At 36.9% G+C, this 17,782-nt stretch overlaps 1 protein-coding gene across 2 annotated transcripts in view; it reads right to left on the reverse strand.

Annotated features, from left to right (window-relative positions):
• LOC149426023 (zwei Ig domain protein zig-8-like) overlaps positions 1-17,782 on the reverse strand; it is a 920,604-nt gene that overhangs the window by 1,937 nt on the left and 900,885 nt on the right. The window lies entirely within an intron of this gene.

Raw genomic sequence — 17,782 nt, forward strand, 5'->3', positions numbered from 1 at the left:
CACATCTCCATAAAACGGTACCTAACCACAATGAACAGTAGGTGATTATACAAATTGGGAAGAATGCATCGCAAGTGGGGACAGTTTTTCGGTGGTTTTTATTTTACTTTCCTTGGTTTTCACAAAATTAAGACATTTAATATAAATAACTAGCTAAATAAGTCCCCGGCATTGTTTAGAATGTTTCGACTTAGTCAGTCACCTTTCTCTTGTTTTGAAAGTCGAGTGTGCAAAATTTCATCACTCCCGAATAAAAATGTAATTTATATAAATTCCGCCAGGACTCCAGAGGTCCTCAGCCTAATTAGCTGACATGTACCCGGCGAAGCTAGGGGTTATCTTTAGGAGATGGACATATACCATTTCTATTTTTCTGTAGTCCTCTTTAAGATATACAATTCCGTAATACATTATTTGGATGTATCTCATAAGGTTTAGCAAGCGTTAGCATGTAGTGCCCGAAAAAATATTTTAACGACTTGTTTATAAAACATTAACTTTTCTCAACTTTCTATAAAAATAATATGCATGTATTATATATGTAAACCTTACGGAAAAAAAACCCCTGTCAAAATACATTGCGGAGTTTAGAAGAACTATGTCCACAAACAGACAGACGCGAATAGCGACTTTATTTTATACTATTTAGAGATAGTTCATTATTTTTTTAGTGAAATAACTTAATGATGTAAAACGTCAAGTTGTAAAATTTATTTATTGAATAATTTTTATTTTTATTAAGTTCTCAAACAAAAATTGTGAAGTAGAAAAATCAGAAAAATTTAAAATCAGATTAATTTCATTCATTTCGCATCCAGGAATAGAACACACGACCTCAGCTTTGCCTAGCATTATGTTTATTTTATACGTTCTGTGTTAAAACACAAAATAAAAGCCAGAGATAACGATGTTGGAGAAAACAGTACATCCTTGTTACACATTCTTCAAAGCAAGTTTCTTGTTATATTGCAATATAACTGCATGCGGTGTTTCGCGCCATTTGCGGTTGCTTCGTTCCTTTTCCATAAGTTGAGATTCAGTTCAGCTCGCGTATGTATACGTAGCATAAAGTACCTACATAATCAAGGTTAGAAAAGGGAGCACTTTGACTTTTTCATATACAATATCAAAAGGACAACAAATATCATAATGCTTGGTAAACTCAGTTCTAAAGATACCTTGTTTATTCACTTAATTCATAGAAGTCGTAGAATGATTTAATACAGAGGAAATAAATTACTTCCTCAGTTAACAATGTTCATCCATCAGTATTCAGTGACTTAGACAAATTAGTATTTATTCCGTCTAGTGTACTACATTTATATGCCCTTTCCAGCATTTAAACAAATACCTATTAATATTATTGTCAAATAAAATCATTTTCGTTAAATTTTTGCTAAGACTTCACACATTCCAATAAGGTGTCAAAGATTGAAAAATATCTCGGTGTGTGCAATAATGTAGTGTGTTGCATCGAGGCAAGTATTTATATACTCGTACATCGGATACGAAGTTAAAGGTCTAAGTAAATGTAATATATTGAATTATTTATAATATATTGAAGTTGTAATATCTCTCTTAACTGAAAATCCGTTATTATGAAATAACAGTAGTTACTTACTTCCTTACTAAGAAATATGTATTTTTAAATATTAAGTAGTAAGTTGTTTCTCGAAAAATCACGTGTAACGAAGTGCCCTTTAACGCCATTTGTTTTTTTTTGACAGTTTCAGTTTTCCAGAAAGTTTCCCGCCGTTTAATGCCGATTGTAAGTCTGTTTCAGCTTTTGAACAAATTGTGATCAGCAGAAGAAGACAATCATCGTGTTGTTAAGCTTGGTAGCTTATCACAATTCAAAAGAAAGCTGAGACGCATCCAGAATTATCCAGAATCGAATTTTAAATTTCAAAAACGTAAAATGGCGCTGATTCGGCATTAACTGGGGATTTCACGTTGCAGGAATACTACCATGCACTAGTTATATTACTTATTTTAATTTCCGAAGTTTGTTTTCAGACTAAATGGCGAAGTAGAAGTAATTAGTTAAACATGGTTTCACGATGTAGGGAAAGAGAAAAATTATGAGAGTTTTTACCGATAGAAAGCAAGTGAAGTGCCGAGTTGAGTATGCTGGAGAAGTGGATACTTATCCTACCGATTCTATTCACTGTCTCGACAAAATCACTCGCCCGCTACCAGGCCGAGTACTGATCACCTCAGCCGAGCACTCGGGCGAATGCTCTGTCTTGGCCGAGCACTCGGTTGGTGTAATTCAGGCATAAGCAGATTTCGAAAAGTAGGGTAGTTATAATTTCGACATGTTTTAGAGGTCATCAAGATTAGTTCGCGTATTTCTTCCCGGGAAAATCTTCAGGGCTTTCAACTAGTATTATCATAAGAAATTGAATTTGACTCAAATATTATTCCCCCTTCAAATGAAATAGATAAAATTAAACCGCATTAATGCTCGGCTCCCGAATATATTAATCAAATTATTTATCAGGCCTTGGTTCCTCGCCGGCCCGCGACGAACAAAATCTCTTTTACGATTGGCGTTTACGTAAAATACGCACCGGGCACGAATAATATAAATGACCTGAAAAGGACGCGATAAGAGTAAAGCGTGAAATATTAATAGCGGTAATTTGTAACCACCCAGTCGCGTCCCGTTCCGCCTGCGGCGCGATTAATCAGGGGCTCACTTCAAAAATGTTTGTTAATGAATGCAGCGCACAGTTTGAGCACCACTGAACATCGTTAGAGTCGTATTATTGATGTGTCCGTGGCGAGGACAGTGCCTTGGCTCGGGCCCAGGGGTCGCGGGTTCAAAACAGCAGAGGTTTTTGATTTATCTTGTGCTAGAGGGTCAAGATTATAAAAATAGGGATAGAGATGGTATAAATGGAAATACATTAACTATCAACTAGAATTTCACTGTTTTTTGTAAATTCATTGTGAGATTATTTTTAAAAAATATTTGTGATTGTGGGTAAGTATAGATCTAGAATAAGGAACTCAAGTGTAAAATATTAAGGTTTAAATATATATTCACATAGAACAATAATATATATTTATTTTTTCGGATAAACTTTATTGAGACTTCAAATTGTAATATTTAATTATTGAAGACAATATTAGCGATTTCTAAACAAAAATCAGAAAAGGATACAGCATGTTTTCTCTCTATTTTTATTTTAATATTACACATTATTAATTAATTTTAAAGTCTGTATTTAGGTTAATTTATAGGTAATAATACTGTCCTGAAGAAAGCTTGGAAATAAACAAAACAAGTTGACGTACAGTCTTAACCAAAACGTGGTGAACATTTTATTCAATTGATAAACGATCGTGTATTTAAAAACCTTTCTAATTGAAAAATTAAATAGAAACTGACATAAAATAGTTATAATTTGAATTTTTTACGGCCATTATTGTGATTTATTTTGACGAAAACACCATTTATGAAGATATTACAAGAAGACATAAAACAGCTGTCACTCGCGGTTTCGGCAGTCAAAAAATCTCATAACGCGCATGTGTGAAGTCTTTGCTAGATGCAAAAAACATTGTTACCGGATCTAACTAAAAATGACAAAGTTAAACGGTGTTTTTTTTTAAATGAGTATCAAATAGAATTTAAAATTTTCCAATATTTATAAATGTGAGACAAAAACACAGTTTAACGGTTGTGAAGTGATTTTTTGAAGTGAAACTTCTTTACGCGCGTCATGCAATTTCGAGGACCGGAGTAAAACCGACTCATGACCGTCACGAAAAACCGTGATCATTTCGCTATAGGAGCCTAGCTAATATTATATACCTAGTTTAGGTCACTCTCCAAATTCGGCTCCGCGGTCTAAAGGCAGAGCGCCCTACTTTCGTCGTGAAGAACCGAGGTTCGATCCCCGCTTTAACTAATTTTTTTTTTCTTTTTGTCATTTTTTAATACGAGGAAAAGTGATAAAATGCTCTCATGCTGCGACTTTTAAATATTTTGACTATATGATATTTTGGTCGAAATATAGCTTATATATTGAGCCGGTAGAGTCGCTCGGTATTTTGATTAATTATTTTTATTTTGAATCATTAAAATTACTAATCAAGGCCGATAACGCGACTAATTACCCTCGCAGACGTGCGTGACAAGTTTTTTTAGTAAAAAACACAGCCGGACAAGTCAATTGAGGAGTACACGTTGTATACGCGGTTCTCGTCGCGCGAGATTCCTCTCCTCGCGGTCTAGAGGCAGAGCGTTCGACACTCGTTATGCAGGACCCGGGTTCGAATCCCATATTTTTATAATTTTTAATTTTTTTTATCACATGCTACTTATAAATATGTCAATAGACAGAAAAAAAGAGAGAATTAAATGAAAAGAGAGAGAGAAGAATACTAAAAGATTCACTTCCGTCGTGCGTAGGCTTGCCACACTTGTATTTTTATTAGTAAAACTGTTAATGCACAGTAAATTCAGATAAAGTAGACCGCTCGAGTGCTCGCGTCAATAACTGGAATATGAGTGATTGGCGCTCGAGTTGAAAAAACAATACATTCTTTAAAAAAATTCATATCTCTGAATTTTTGTACTGAAACATATAAAATGATTATAGTGCTATACAGCCAATGAATTCTCCTATATTTTACCGTTCATAATATTTTTTATAGACTTAAAAAAATACATTAAACATATCGTAAGCGCTCGAATTCTGCCAATCAAAAATGGTATATAATGGCGTGCAATCACTCAATACGTTTTGCAAGCAAGGCATAATATGCCGAAAATCACTCGAGTGGTTAAAACAGCGTAACTTTTCAAGAGTGCATTAATTAAATTATGCAATCTCAGTTTACTGACACACAGTACAATCGACAAAGCATACAAATTATAATACCTTATCATGAAGGAAATAATAAAGATAGACAAAATACAACAAAATGAAAACAGCAGAAGAGTAGACAAGCAAACACAAACATAATTGGAAAAATAACGTATATTATACATGTTATTTTTAAAGTCATAAATAATAAAATTGTTTCAATTAAAAAAATTCTATGGTTTGTGCTCTGAACTTTTATTTTGCCCACTTAAATTACCTACACATTTTTAATATTAATAATTTTAACTCCAAAATACATTCTGTCCAATGTGCCCAGTAATGATTGAAAACACTTTAATTTGAACTGTTATATCGATTTTCTATGCGAAGCCTCCATCGGGCGGACAGGACATTGCAGACCACAACGTTTAATTATGCTTGAGCTTTGTTTGATTATAAGGGAGGCTTTATTAAACCCAGCAATTGATTCAAATTGTAACTATTTATTTTGTCTAGTTTCCAGTAGGCTTGCTGATTAGAGGCAGTTTAATAAATGGATAAGGGATGCAGAATAACATTTTGAAACTCTGAAATAACACCATTTTGCTATTTGACCGAAATGTGTAAGACGATTATAGATTCAGACTTCCATTCTTCTCTATTTTGGATTAGAATTTCATCTAATAGTGTTATTTTATTTCCTTTTACCTCTACCAAAAGCAGGTTTTTGTTTTTGGTATACAATTAGGTACGAAGTAAATTTTTTTTTTACTTGAGATTAATGTTTTAAATTTTTTTTTTTTCGTATGCTTTCTTTCATTATTAACAAAGTCACGTTTTCTTGGGTTTTGATCATATTATATATTACAAATGTATGAAAACTTGTTGTAACAGGCAAAAATAGAGAGATTAAAGTATTTTTTAAAAATGCGTTTCTCAGTGTAGGGAGGACACCCCACCGGAGAGCAATTTTAATGTTTTAGGGGGCAATGGGCGAATTGGAGATTTTTAAGCCTTGAAGTGAAGCATGGCATAAGTAAGGTTGAGAAACACTTGTACAAAGGCAAGATGGTACAGGTGCTATACATGAAAAAGAGAGAAACATGCGTTGTGAAATAGTTTTGATTTGGTCTTAAAAGCTTTCAACTTTTCGCCCCTCACTTGTGATTATCGTGTTATTTAAAAAAGAACCAACTGAAATATACCTGGGTTCGTAGATAAGTAGGTAAACATTCAAAATAATATTAACTAACTATGGAACTATGTCAGTACCCTGTTGTAAAGCGTTGTGAGGCAAGTGAAGGTGGGGGCTGTAGGAAAGGATTTATTAATGGGGGTCTTGATGAGAACCGAATTATAAGAAGGAGGAAAACCTGATACCGGTAGCTTGTTCCATATACGAGCTGAATTACACAAAAAACGAATCGAAGAAACAACCCGTTGTCTTGAAGACAACATCAACTGTGAACGGGTGTTCTGCTCGTTTCCATCGAGTTTCCCGCACGTGCACCGGGGATCATTGCTTTTAGCTCCTTAGAGCAGAAAACATAAAAATACCTGTAGAAAATACTCAGCACAGCATGCCCACATTCATGCTCGTATGTGCATTAACGAAAGCAATGGGTCTATTAACAACAGGGTTTCAGACTAGAAGTGGCTCCTAAATTCAATTGTTTTGATTTGTGAAAGATGAGCCACTGCTCAATATTGAAAAGTTTTGTAGAAAAGTAACTTTGCGATCAAAGTGCAATCAAACTTTTCAGAACTCAATGGAAATAACAACGTTGATTAGTAAAAAAATTGTATTGTTTAATTAATTTATGGAGAAATTATTTTATCCATCGTGTTGATAAACATTATTTATTTATGATTTATGTGAACAAACTCGCACGCCATAATTAATTTACATTATTTATAAAGATAATCCAAAATGAAATTTTTACATAATGTCGATATATTAGTAAATTGATTAAATATTTACATAAACATCCCAGTTATAATTTCACCGTCGATAAATTTTTGCTCCATTTGTTTTTCAGAACTTGTGCAAACAATGAATCACGATTTCGTTTAACAATGCCCTCCATAGTGTAATGGACCTGTTTGGGGTAAAGGAACGTAAAGAATTTTTTTTTCATAAATTAAAATACGTTCAGAGAATAGGGAGAAACGAACAGACTATGGACATCTTTGGGACATCCTAGAAGCTATTATAGAAACCTACGTCGGTAATAGGTGTTAACCACGTAATAATTGAAAAGAGGCGTGATGGAGCTCAACGAATCAGATCATTCCCAAAATCAATTAAATAATTTTTCGCCAATCACGGAGACTAAGGGCGGTCTAAAGACACGAAACACTCTAGGTTGATTTACTGTTGAGCTAACCTTGGGGTCCGGTCTCACGATGCGTGTAAGGGCACTTGGAGAACGACGATAAATTTGCATTCTAAGGTAGAAGCGAAGCGATACCCAACCATCGATAACGAAACAGGGGGGTGACGGTTTGGCGAAAGAAGATGGTTTTTTAGAATGTTTTGGTCCAGAAGACATATTACGAGGTGATCCTCATAGAGAGAATTGTTTACGATCGCTGAACTTCTGAGTGCTCTTTCAAGTGGCCACAATGAACACAAATTTTAACTTAAGATAGGACGTTTGGCCGAAATTGCCTAATTATATTAACACGGAGGAGATGCAAGTTGGGTAATTAAAGAAAAGACATAAAAGTTAATGGGTCACGAAGTCTTTGATTAACGATCAAAATTTTACGACCTTTTTTGCGCGTAAACAAAGTTACGAGGATAATATATTGAAATTCCTGGATGAAGCGAGAAAAGAGTATATGGGTTGGGCTAAAACTAGACGCAAAAAAACTGTAAAAACAGGGATGTACTGGGCGTAGATCACCGAAAAGAAAGGACCAGGAATCGAAAAGAAACCCGAAAGGTAGTTTAGCTCATGATGGAAGAGGTGTCACCGACTCGGGTAGTGGACAGCGATGGGTTACGAAAAATTACCAGAAGATATGCGGCGGATATCACGAAAAGAGTCAAAACAGGTAGGCGAAATTACAAAAAACGTGTCGAATCAAATTTTGGAACGAATGCCTACGTATGTCATCACCGAGAGGAAGGTATATGTGTCCTGGGATCACCCACGGATCGTGTAGACACCAATCAAATGCTAGAAGGCAGCACACAAGGAAGGATACTGGATTGCGCAAGCGCTGGACATAATAGGTGAAAAGCTTCCGTTAGTTGGGATAATTTATCGATTATATTATCGATATCAATAGCGAATTTCTCGGAAAGATTTCGAAAACAACGATATAGAAATGAGCTACACCTAGTCTATAGGCCGGAAATCAACCAATATTACGGACACAACACGCGTACGAGAAAAAATAATCAAATAATTTTGCGCAATAATCTACATCGCCGAAAATCATTTACGGGAGGGCGCCCGGAAGTCAGGTCACCGAGTACACGCCTGTACCCGTCTTGGCAGGGGGGTAGGTGTCTACCTCAACTCGGCAGGCGGGGGCCAAAAATCCTGAAACGGGGTTATGCAATTCTAAACTTAACGGGAAGTGAAACCTTGAATTCATAAAGGCGAAAGTCGCACAAACTTTAAGTCGATTTATTCGAAAAAACATTATTAAATAGCGTTGTTTGGAGGGAATCAGGGCTTTTTTCGTTCTAACTTGGTTGGAGTCGGTCTTCGAGATCTTTGGCGTCGCGACAGTTTTGGCGTGCGATTTTTAAACTAAACTGATAGAGTTTTAAATGTAGTGAAGTTGCGAGTTTAGAAAATCGAGGTATTTTCATGAAGTTAGAGTGCTTTTAATATTAATTGAAATAATTGAAGTGTTTTAAAATTTAATTAGATTCAACCAAAGAAAGGGTAAACTCATAATTAGACAATACCAAATTCACGGGTTGGAGTCTCTTGGTTTGGACTAATATAGAACGATGAAACTCAACTGCAGTAATGTTTAATAATAACGCGTGTGCCATTAGAGGAGGAAAAAGTAGAGAACCATAATAATTATCAAATGACCTGACGAAAACGGCTAAGACAAAGTTCTAAAATTTTTGTGAAATTGAAGAGACAGCGTACATTAATCAAAAAATAATAATAAAAATCGTGTAGAAACGCGGCGAATGAATTTACTCGGAGAGAAGAATTTAATAAGAGCTAAATACATCATTCGTAAATCACATGTGGACCTTCTGGTCAAAATTAATAATAATTAATTTCCAATATATAAAACGTAGAGTAAATTGCTCATTTGAATTGGGGGTATAGACAGTGTTTTCCTTGCGAACACGGGAAGGATTTTAACGGTCTACACGACATAAGAATTGAGTGAAAAAAAATCGAAGTGAACGTGGCAGATAATATATGAAAGGTTCTAGGGAGGGGAAGGGGGTTTTGGGTAGATCTCGGCAAATACTTACTTAGATACTCTAAAATAGTCGATAGGGAGAGATATCTAGACTAGGTACAGTGGAGGCCAACAAATACCTATGCATGTCAACTATCAACTTACGGTTAGGGAGGAAGAGATATTCTATTGAAAGAAACGATCCGCTTAAACATTCCGAATTCTAGTATCAGGTAATTTATGTGCTATCTACGGAGCGGCGTATGAAAGTAGAAATTTTAGCTAGAAAAATTAGATACAATATGGTTATAGTTTCTACCGGCGAGTAGACGGGTGACATAGAGAACCGATTTCGAATTTAATACGAACCTTTAACGGCTTAGGGGCTTCTACTCATACCTACAGTTCCTGGACGCGGATTAATGTACATGTCGTCGATATCCCGACTGGACTGGTAATATAACGATTTTGGGTGAGTGATCTTGCATGAATATATATTTCCAGAACGTTAAAATTGCGACGAAGATGGGGCTGCAACTGATAAAATAGTATCACATTTAGAACTGTTTGCTTGCTTCTAACAGCTGTGTTTAGCACGAGGCCAATGACCTACTTATTTGTAAGCAGTTAGTGGCGACACACGACCCAAAAGGAAGAAAAGGGACCCCATAAATCACTCGACGTCCGTGCCTGACGACAAAAATCGTACACTCTACCGAGTTGGCGGCCGCGCAGAGGCACCTCAAATCAACATGGAAGCGACTAGCTGCAACCAACTCATGCTCAAAACAAATAAAAAAATAAAATTAATAATATTTGTATAACCTTATATGTTCACTAACAAATTCCTAAATACCTTTGGCCTCGGCTTAGAACTCACCGTTGGAGTATGTTGTCCGTAAGCTGTCTTGGGAAAGCACACAACTTCCTCGGCTCAGAAGATTTTCTACTTTCCTCATCACGCGATTTCGGGGCGTCAACGTTGTATGGAGAATCACGAAGAGTTCGGAAGGTCATCCCTTTTCGCGGAACCGGGTCGGATGAGAGGACACGAGAGGCAGTATGAAAATTAATGTCAAGTTGGAATGTTTGGGCCTTGGTTCGCTGCGAAGGCGTTTAATTGAACGGGCTCCAAGTCTTTCAAAATCGCGTGGAGGGGACGTCGGCGTGATGAACGAGGGTTCAAAATCGGAGGACGAACACATACTAAAGCGGGGTTTACCCGGAGGTTGATGCAACTCGACTGGAAAACCCTCGAGATCCTTTGCAGCAACCTTCGTGAGGTGGATAGTAGGCCTGGCGGCTAGTGGACGTTGAAAGCCTCACCAGAACAAACCTATTTGAAACATGCACGCGTTTAGCATCATGATAAGGGACGCAATGAAAATTCCCCTTTTACAGTCAGTAAAGTAGTCCGTCGGAGGAAGCGGGGCGGGGTGATTTGGGATATTCCAACAGGTGCATTATCTCTCCCTCTGACGTGAGCGGTCCGGAGGTGTCAAGGCGACTATAAGAAGAAGTTAGACCAGACCTCGGGGAAAGCCAGACACGTATTGGTTCTTGGGGTTTTGCATTTGGAAGAATAGCGACCATTTCATTTGGGGCAGTGAGGTGCCGACCCAGTTTGCAAAAAAAAAACCTTTTTCTCGTCATTCAATCCGTTCCCATCTCCTTTTCTCTCGTTTCCACTTCCATCCGCAACACCCAAAGTTTACTAACCACAGCTAAATCCATTTATCTAGTTTCAGTACATCGTTACAGAGGCCGACGAGAGAGTCCCAGTACTTATGCGGAAACAACACACTATTCAACGAAGGGTTTAATAGCCCGTACACAAGAGGGGGGGGGGGGGTACGGTTCTATGTCACAATCTAGAATTTATAAACACGGGGACATTAGGTAAGGGCGGGGATACAAGGAAATTGTAGAGATATGATAGAAACTACTAGGTCAATTAGCAATAGGGTCCAGTATTCGAAAGTTAGGTGAGACACGTACTCGTTTCTTGTAGTACTCGTTGAGGGTCGATGGACGTCTTCCCCACACTTTGGCTAAAAAGAACCGGGAGTTACCACAGAAAAGGAGACATTAAATACCTACCACCCCATAGCGGGGGGGCTTCGAATTAACAAATCACACAACGTGAAGTTAAGGGATTTATTGTAGATCAACCCCAAAGCGAAGGCCTTATTTTACTGTGTCCAATATCGCAGGGGCGGGGGATGTTCAGAGTTAGCTAGGCTCAGCACGATATCATTTTGCAAAAGCGAACTGAACGCTGGGGATAAAGAGGCATAAAAACCTCATTCAAGCGAGTTAGGACAATTAGGAGGTCGAGTCAACACAATAGTGTATTTATCTCTGTATCTATGGTAAACCTCTGATTAATTGAAATTTCGACCATAAATTAAGCTGGCGATTTTTCCCGATAAAACCTGCAAATTAAAAGCAAATCCACCCGTTAATCTGGAAAATATTATAATTTTGGGTTGTTGTGCCGCTGCTGGGTGTGATCTCGTAACTTTAATCGTCGTTGAAACACTTGACTTTAATTTGATTGTGTTGTGATTGATGCGCAGCGCCTGGCAATATTATTATACAGAGTGTCCTGGGGGGGAGGGGCCGAATTGCGCTAACTTCGGGAGGTGATTCTACATGATAGTAGAAGTAAAAAAGATTATTGAACATTTTTAGGTTGTTTTCAAAATTTCAATATTTCTTCATTTTAATTTATAAAATTTTAAAGCGTTTTTTATCACCTTTCAAAAACAGTTTTTATTTTTCGGATACGTTTAAAAATTTCCCAATTATTTGCATTTAATTGAGAAGCGTAAATACCCACAAATTCTAAAACTTTCTGAAATCATCTTTAGGAAATATAACGCTAAGTATGCCAGAGGCCTGAAGGGTTAACTAAGGTTAGGAAGTAACTAATGTTCCAAATTATTTTCACACAATAGATTTTTCGTATCAATGAACATACATTAGTGACGACACCAGTAAAATGAAAGTACGAGTATGTCTATCATTATCGGTATCATTTTAGTACCTATTTACTATAAGTAAGTACAAAAATTTGAATATGTAAGGTTTATTCGACAATACTTTAAAAAAAATGTTTTGAAAAGAGTCCTCAAAAATTATGATTATTATAAATATACAGTTCTTATAAATTAATATTTTTTCTGAAAGGGCTATCTAGTATCCATTATTAAATGCAGTAATATATTTTTTATGAACGAAAAACATTCCCGGGTTACGAATGACCCGACAATATTTGAAATTCTCCTACTACCACAACAGTAAGCAGAAAATGTTACTTGTACTGTGATGTAGCATTTAGCCAGTTGAGGAATTGAACACACTGTTGGCAGGACCCGAACGCAATGTCAACTAGTTTTAGGTACCGCTCCGACCCTTCTAACTACCGGCCCATAGCCATCACTTCCATACTCTCGAAGGTATTAGAAAGGGTGGTTAACAACAAATTGCTTACATATCTCGATAATAACAATATCCTAAGCGATCGACAATATGGATTTCGTCGAAACCGATCGTGTGGCGATCTACTCGGATATGTGACGCATATTTGGGGGCGGTACATAGAACGTTTTGGTGAAACTCAAACCGTTGGGTTGGATATCTCCAAAGCCTTTGACAGAGTCTGGCACCGGGCGCTTATCGGGAAGTTACCATCGTATGGGATCCACCCAACCCTCCATAGTTGGATTGCAGACTTTCTGAGGGGAAGAACAATTCAAACCGTGGTTGACGGCTCTTCTTCCTCACCGCACCAAATCAATGCGGGGGTGCCACAAGGATCTGCGCTGTCTCCGACGCTGTTTTTATTGCACATCAACGATCTCGTTGAATGTGCACCAATTCACTGCTACGCTGATGACAGCACCGTTCACGAGGGTTATCTTTTTGACAGGCCCCCTTCCACCTATGATGTCCGAACAGCTCGGGAAGTTTTGAAGCAAAAAATTGATCACCACCTCGAGATGGTTCGTGCCTGGGGTAAGGCCAACTTGGTCAGTTTCAACTTCTCAAAGCGTGTCTGATTTCGGCAAAGAGGGAAATCAATGACTGTCTGGTGCAATTTTATGGGAGCACTCTCCCCAATAAAGACTCCATTGAAATGCTTGGAGTTACTATATCAGACCAGCTCAAGTATCGGGGATCCATAGAAGCACGAGTAAATCAGGCCTCCAAAAAGTTGGGCGTCTTGTACAGGGCTAGGAGATTCTTCAACAGTGACCAGCTGCTGACCCTGTACAAGTCTCAAGTCCGCCCAACTATTGAATTTGGGAGCCACCTTTGGGCTGGTGCCCCAAAATACTTGATAAACCTGCTTGAATCTGTGCAAAGGAGAGCGATCCGTCTGATTGACAACCCGTTGTTAACAGACCGATTGCCTTCTCTAATGCATAGACGCAATGTAGGCATGCTGTGTCTGTTCTACAGGTATTTCAATGGAGCCTGCTCCAAGGAGCTAGCAGCATTGATTCCTGATGCACCGGTGCACGTGCGCGAAACTCGACGGACACGAACTGAACACCCGTTCACGGTTGACGTTGGCTTCATGAGAACGGGCCGTTTTTACGACTCCTTTTTGTGTAAGTCGGCTCGTATGTGGAACGAGCTACCGGCATCTGTTTTTCCTCCCTCCTATAATCCGAGCCTCTTCAAGGCCCGCATTAACAAATCCTTTCCTACAGCCCCTACCTTATTCCGCCTCACAACGCCGCCCAACCGGGTGGTGACATAGTTCCTGTCTGTACACTGCACAGGCAGGGACACTCTTGTGAGGTGTCACATAAAAATAAAAATAAAGTTACTGATGGTCAGTTAGGTTTAATAGTTAAATTAAATATCAAAGTTTTAATTTATTATAGTTTCATGAAATTGCACCAAAATCTACGGACACGGTATGTGACGTCACTGTCAACAGTCTTAAAAGGCCTAAGTTTTTATTCGACTGGCGCTGACTAGTTACAGGTATCCTAAGAAACCATCGGTTATTGAACAATATATCGTGGCTATCGATTTCATGATTTTTCTAAGCACTCAAATTTGGCCTAATATCCATACCAATTTTGCTATTTGATTATTTCTAAAAATAAAGCGTATAATTCCACAGTAAATTTACTGAAAACGACTTTATAAAAAACTGTTTATTTTAAGGACAGTTGTCTGTAACGGATGGCGTTGATATGATTTTCATACAAATCTACAGTTTTATTCCGAGATTGATGAAATTTTACACGCTTGACCTGCAAAACATCTGTTTATATGAGATTTTGATAAGCTACTCTTCCCCTTTTTACACACCTTAAAGCATAATTTTGATACTTCTTGTTAAATTTTGCATGCTTGAAATCTGATATGAAGAAAAACTCTGCGTTAAGATTGGGCAATGCCAGCAACTCTTCGTAAATTTATATTTATTTCAATCTATGTATTTAAAACAATGTGCATGTACCTCGAAAGAAGCAATTCGTTTCAAATCGAAGATTTGCCTTTATGACAAGCTGTTGAAAGTTTTTCTCTTGTATTCGCATTGTTTTTCTAAGCATTGACCTCGAATCGAATTATCCTTGGCTCAGCTCCTGAGAGCTCGTTTGTTACTTTTTATTAAACAATCCTAATTTTGATCTTTGATCTGTACTCGTAACCATTTGGGTACGACCTACATGCTGTCCCTGTCATGTGGCGCTAGTACCAAAAACTGTGGAAATACCTTAAAACCACATTTACTGGATAATAATAACAAGATGTACACACTCTACCGACATCTGGTTTGCGGTAGTCACTATAATATATTTACCATGTACCCAAAAGTAAAGAATATTATATAATGACCTTAATCCTACAAAATAGAACTTGCTCAGGAGTAGGTATTTTACGGAAAGTAATAATTGTGTGCATCGGCAATTCTGAAATGAAGTATTTCTTGAAACTAAACGGTTCCTGAATGCAAGTGAGATGTTCTCGACGCGTATTACATTAGTTTGTTCCCGAGTGAAATACATTCTCAGTATCACGCCTGAGAGACTGAGAATCTGAACCGTGGGTTTAGATGGTGTAAACGTTTTTTTTACACATAAATTTTATTTTCCAAAAATTGGTAAAAATAATAAAATGATTACATTAAAACAGTTTTTGAAACTGTTACCGATTTGAAATGAAAAATTCAACTCATAAAAAAAAGATTTTTTTTACTACAATGCATCTATTTTGAAATGATTTTTAAAGCTTAAAATAAAAATTTGGTTTGATGGAGGATTGAATCATCATTCCCAGAAATTGAAGTCGACAATTCTACCAACCTCGCCAAATGCCGATCGGGTAGGACAGACAATAACTGCTGTAATGCCATCCAACTTCAGAAAAATGCGATATGTCCGCGTGTGTATGCGTTATTGTCACCAAAAGTTGATATAATGCCATTATATCAACTAATATTACAATGAGTCATCCTAACGAGTTTCATCTAGATCGGGTGTCGTAAAGTGGGTTAATTTCCACTTCCAAGAATTGCAATCATTATGGAAATCATGCACGTTTATTTCGTCAATAATTTAAAACTCTTATTAAAAAATGTTATACGAACAAGTTGTTACATATAAGATTTGTAACAAGGTGTGTGTGCATCATTTTACTTACATCGCATCTATGTTCTTGGTGTGTGGGACCTTTAAGTACCTACACATTGTCATTTTGCTATTGGTCAAATTGACAGCCCTGGAATTCTGACTTGGAGAGTTGCCAAACCTGAGGGAGCAAGGATCTGTGATTTGCATTGGAAGCAGTCGCCATTCTTTGATCACCAGCCCAGAGCAGCGGGCATTCCTCTTGGCTGAGGTTAGACGAACACATTCGCTAATTTTTGTGAGCATCAGCTTTGCATATGGAGCATTGACCATTGGATTGATGGAATCTGCTGATCCTCATTGGTTAAGAGGAACAAATTATTTTTTGGATAAATTATAAATTGGGAGTTGCTTTGAAGAACCGGAATCTACTACTTCACATCAAGAACGAACTGGTATCACACCTTCATTTTACCTATGCAAGCCCTTTGCCAGACAGATTATATAGTAGGATGCTAATTAATTTATTTTTTACTATGTCTTTTTTGTGGTAATACATTTTAGTATTCTTAAATATTTTTTTTTTGTTTCTAGATAATAAACCCATACTTTTATTTGTTGCCACTTAATCCCACAGTAACAAAGTAATTGATTAATCACGTGTATTCCTGTTCGGTGTTTTAAATTTCGCAAACATTTTTGACGATTTGTTGACGGCAATGGTAAAGGCAACAGAAATATGATTTTATTTGATCTATGGTAATATTCATGGTGTTGCCATTTTTTTACGGTTTACCTTTGCAAAAAATTATTTCTTTTCTAATGGCAACTACACGAGTGAAATCTTAAGTAAGAAAATAATGATCGTGTAAAAAAAATATTTTTCATATAGGTTACGATAAAGTTTCCAAATGGGGTATGAAATAAAAACGTCGGGTAAAACGCCCTTTGTTTTAATCAGAAACTTACCCCCTGTCAATATATTTTATACGCGTAGTACAAAATTGCTGAATTGCAAAAAAATTACGGTATTTTTATTTATTTATTTACGCAACTCAGGAGAAAAATACATAAAATCAAATCGATTCAAAATAATCCTCGCATGGTATTGGTGGCAGTTTAAGTCTACATTTTCTGATTTGAATTCCCTCTCTTTACGATTTTTTCTGAATTTATGGTGACGCGGAACTTTGCAATAATCTCGCGCGTTTTTGGCAACGGCTGTGATGAAAAGTTATTGTTCTTTGCGGTGAAATAATTTTTGTGGCACGCCCTTCATCCATCAGGGTTAGGCACTTACAGTGATTTGCTAAACTTTGTTTAGAATCCTGCCTTGGTCGGTTTTCTGCAAGCTTTCCATCCCCAGGCTTTTAATTTTTAATCTTTCCAGAAAAGGCTTGAAGAAGATGGTTGAAAGGAATATACTTTTCGTAGATTCTGTGCGCCATGAGATAATTGTTTTAAAAAAAAACAGTTATTTTTATGTGTAGTTTGATGCACTGGAAATCCAACTGCCTGGATTTGAGAGATCGCAAATTTCAAACCCTCGGTCCTAGATTTAATAATATCACACCTTCAAATATTTCAGTTTGACATTCAATATCAAATAGATTCGCAGTTAATAAACGTATCCCATTACGGTATGATGTTTTTGAAAGCAAATAAAAGATTCTTAAGACTCTGATTTTACAAACTGACAAGTGCAATTGAAAATATTAAAATTTGGACGCAAACAGTGATTTCAAAGTCGCTTACCAACGGTTTTTTTTTCTAATCTGTATTTAAAACATAACCAAAAACCACAAACAAACGCTGAAAAAGAGTTACGGTAAAGTTTATTGTCACTTCATTTATATAAATAATTTATAAATAAATTGGCAACAACTTGATTTGTGGTTTTATGTTCGATGGATTAAACGGAAACATTAGTGGTAAACTTTTAAATATATAGTTTTCTCTTTTTAAATCTGTTTATAT

Source organism: Hesperophylax consimilis, chromosome 2 (genome assembly GCF_061612785.1).
Source record: "Hesperophylax consimilis isolate HC1 chromosome 2, BYU_Hcon_1.0, whole genome shotgun sequence".
Classification (NCBI taxonomy): domain Eukaryota; kingdom Metazoa; phylum Arthropoda; class Insecta; order Trichoptera; family Limnephilidae; genus Hesperophylax; species Hesperophylax consimilis.